The sequence below is a fragment of the Amblyomma americanum genome, chromosome 1, assembly GCF_052857255.1.
Source record: "Amblyomma americanum isolate KBUSLIRL-KWMA chromosome 1, ASM5285725v1, whole genome shotgun sequence".
Classification (NCBI taxonomy): Eukaryota; Metazoa; Arthropoda; class Arachnida; order Ixodida; family Ixodidae; genus Amblyomma; species Amblyomma americanum.
Window position 1 is genome coordinate 215,686,654 of NC_135497.1, and position 4,098 is coordinate 215,690,751.

Here is a 4,098-nt window from a genome sequence, read left to right on the forward strand (position 1 = left end):
ACTAATAAGTTCGTGGAGGCCACGGCCGCCACCGGACGTACGGCCCTGTTCTTCCTGCACAGAACTAGAACTCACCCTCCGCATCACGTGCAGTTTATGGTGAATGGCTGCACGTGGTCCGCCGTGCCGCCAAGATCAACACGGATAGCCACCCATCGTCGGCCGCTCATTTTCTCCTTCCCCGCTGCGAGCTGCTATCCGGTAACTTCTTTATCCTGCTCTCCCCCCCCTCTCCCTCTTCCTTCGTTATTTAGCTCGAATGCTATCGGTAGTTAGGAGAAGCCGGCAACAGTGAAACAGCTTGGCGAATAGTTCCGTGTAACCGAGCTTGGCTTTCGCGTGTCTGCGAATTCACTGCACCGTGGTGCGTGTTCCGCATGCGCAGCGTTGCTCTAGAAGAGCTGGAGAGATGGCTCGCTTTCTGACAACTCAGTCAGCGAACCGGCGGGGTAGACCCCAAAGGACGCGAGACAAACGCACTGTTAAGGAGACTGTCGAGCGCTCGGTATAAACTTCCAAGCGTGGTGCCTCCGCCTAACGCGAAGAATACCGCTTGCGTGCATCGGCTGGAGCTTCAATTGCCCCGATTTGATACCCGTTCGAATGTGACTTCCTCCTCCGGTCTAGCTGACTGAGCGAGAAAGCTTACGGTGGTGCGTGTTTAGGCGTCGTTTTGGAATGAAACTGCTGCAGCGGTCGTGACGCGCCGCAATGACCCGGTTTGCACCCGATGCAGCGGCGTACTCGCTCAGGCCACGACAGACATTTGACAGTGCAACCTTCAAGCGGCAACCGTCTCTGAGAGAGTTATTGCAAATCCAAATCAATGAGCTGGGATGTATACATTTGATACAAACAAAATACTGACACGCTGTCACGAGCCCTGGTTAATGAGCGAATGCTTCGGGAGGAATTGGAGGGCCCGTCGTGATAAAGAACAAAAGAGAAGCATATGGGTGTGCGAATGGTACTTTTTCTAAACCGGATCGTATATATATATATATATATATATATATATATATATATATATATATATATATATATATATATATATATATATATATATATATATATATATATATATATATATATATATATATATATATATATATATATTAGCTAAAAACCGAATTGATTATGAAGCGAATAGGGAGAGAACCGAATTGAATATTTTGGGCACTTTCGCTACTTATGTGAATATTTAACATGCAATCGTGCAAAACTACGAAGCGTCAGCCGCGACGCAGCGGTACGACACTACTAATTATGCAGTTATACCTGCATGAGGAGTATGCAGCTATAACTGTTAAAGACGCAACGCCGACCTCTATTTTGGATTCGCAACAACTCAGTTTATTAACTCTATCATCATCAAGTTAAGTGCACAGGAAACGTACCTTTTGCCGTTGATGACGGAAGAGAATAAACTAACGCGATACATAAATACGGTACATGACATGGACGAGAGTTAGGTATGAGCTATGGCCTCCGAGATAGGGCATCAAGAGCGAGTTTGATGAACCTGCCTGGACCCTGCGCTGTCCAAGCTCTGAGCATATGTGTAAGCATTTCGAACGTCGCCAGGTGAATGGAGCACGTCGCGGCGCTGAACTCTGCATCCCTCGCATAACTGCGGCAGCATGGCACACGGCGAGTGTGGCCCCTGTTCCTGGAATAGCCGTGGAAGAAAAATACGGTGGGCCTTATTCGAAATTCGTGGCAGTTATTCTAAACATATTCGAAAACTTGAGTACTTGTTCGATTCGCTACGAATAATTTTGAAGCTGCACTTTTTCAGTCTTTGACAAGTCTTTGAGCCGTGGATGTCGTCTTCACGGCTCCCATCAAGCTTTCCGCCCTCTGTTCCAAATTGAATAACCAGCCGGAAACCCGAGGGTGTAGGGTGACACACTGTGACCAATATGTCCCCTGTGATTCAGGAATAATTTACTTCGTCCCAGTATCATGCGGGAAGAGGCATATCGGTCAAACGGGAAGGTGCATCAATATCTGTCTCCAAGGACATCAAAACAACGTAAAAAGTGTAGCCATATCTGGACACCTGGCTAAGCACTGTAAGAAGTGCAAAATCACAGAAAACAGCCCTGAAAGTATCCGCACCCCTGAGATTAATCGCTGCACCACTATCGGCCTAGGACGAGATAGGTTGACGAGGGAAATTGTCGAAGCCCTCCAAATACACCATGCTGGTTAACAATGCGTGGGCACTGCATCCCTCTCCTTGTCGGAAAAAGAGCTGAATTTTCTGGGTGGCTTGATGGACACTTAAGGTTTCTTTTGTGCCACTTACAGCTAAATGATTCAATGATGCCTTGTTAGTAGTGTCTTTATCTTGTTTTATCGTCCGCAGCGTCTTTTAAGATTTTAATGCTTTTAACCCCCCCCCCTTTTTTTTTGGGGGGGGGGGGGGCACGTTCTTAAAGCATTTACGTTTTTCATTTTTTATGTATGCACTTGTATACTCCCATCTGTGTCCCTCATGATTTTAACGCAATCTCCTCCCTTTTGGGTAATTTTTCACTGGTTTTGTTTCTGTTACTGTCACCTGACCACCTTTTTGCGGCTCTTTGCATCGTCTTTTTATCGCTTACTTCTTTTCTGTTTTTGAAATTTTGTGACGCGACCACACTGATTGCCGGTTATCGCTGCAGCAGCCCTGTTAACTACCGTCTCATGTCTTGTATTGAAGCATCTTTCCTTCAAAATAAAAATTTAGTTGTTAGTCAGCGCTCGTGTGTGTCGTTTCTTCGTGTTGTCCCCGTTTCTTCGCGCTGTTTCTAAGTACAATGCATTACCAACTAGCCTGGAACCTTGTGTTCTGGCAAATAGAATTTAAGGGTATTGGATTCGCTGTTAAAAATTTTCGAATATTCGCACTCACCTAGAAAACCAGAAAAAAATAAAACAAGTAAAATATTCCCGTAAGGCATTGCCGGATGCTCTCTGGCAACACTACGCGAGACGAACCTGGAAAGGTGCTTGGGATTCTAGTCTGCATTCGTTCCCAGAATCCGCTGGGCACAGCCGCCTCCCAGTCCTCTCGGGTAGGGGTGATGGGGGGGGGGGGGAGAGAGAGAGAGAGAAGGATTTTGCTGCATGCCCAAACCATGTGAAAGGTGTCCGCCACCTCCCCACAGAGTGAGCAGCGGCCGTCAAAAGAAGAGTCAAAGTGCTCGAGAACCGCCGGGGACAGTAGGGTGTTTGTAAAGGAATCGAGGAGAGTTTTTTTTTTTTGAAAGCGAAATCTTTTGCCCCAGGGTATCAATGATGGGTGAAGGTGTGATGAATGATCTAAATGAATGGAAAAAGGTTACGGATTTGATGAAGTCCAGTAAGAACGATGGTACGGTTTCTCCTTCCAGGCAATGTATGAAGAAGGGTTGCTTGGTGAAAGACCTGCTACCATCAGGTGCCGGATCCTTGTAGGCTTGAGAGCTGGGCAGTCCCACAGTAAGTGATGAATGTCGGCCTCAATGTCCTCGTGTTTACATACCGGACACCCTGGCCGAGGAAACAATTCTCGGTACCGAGGCCACTTCCGAGTGATGGCTGGTGTGAGGGCAACCCCGACCCGGATCCTCCTAAGCGCAACCTCCTCTGCACGGGTAAGACCGCGGGGGAGGGTTACCGCACACGGAGGGATGAGAGCACGTGTGCGGCGCGGGAGGAGCTCCTTTTTTGATGAAAGGAGGGTAAAATTGTCCAAATGAAAGAGCCGTGGCGTTGATGAGTTTGGATTCGCAAAGCGGGTCGCTAAATCGGCCTGCTTTGATAGGTCAGCAGATCCCGTGGGACCAACTCAATACGTACTGGCTGCGGGATGCGTGCCGCGAGCCGGTGGATGTCCTGACATATCGTGGGATAGCGGCTAACACGTCGTAGCAACCGGACAGCTTGAAGGGCCTCAGTGCGGATGACAACGCAGGCCGGAGGGAGCATAGTTAAGTCGGCCACAGAGCAGAGTGCTTCTTTAACTGAAACGAGCTCAGCACAAAAGGACGAAGGGGGTTCCGTAAGCTGAAACCAAGATGTTTGATTCAGGGCATGTGTGCACGGGCAGTAGATAGCTGTTGTTTC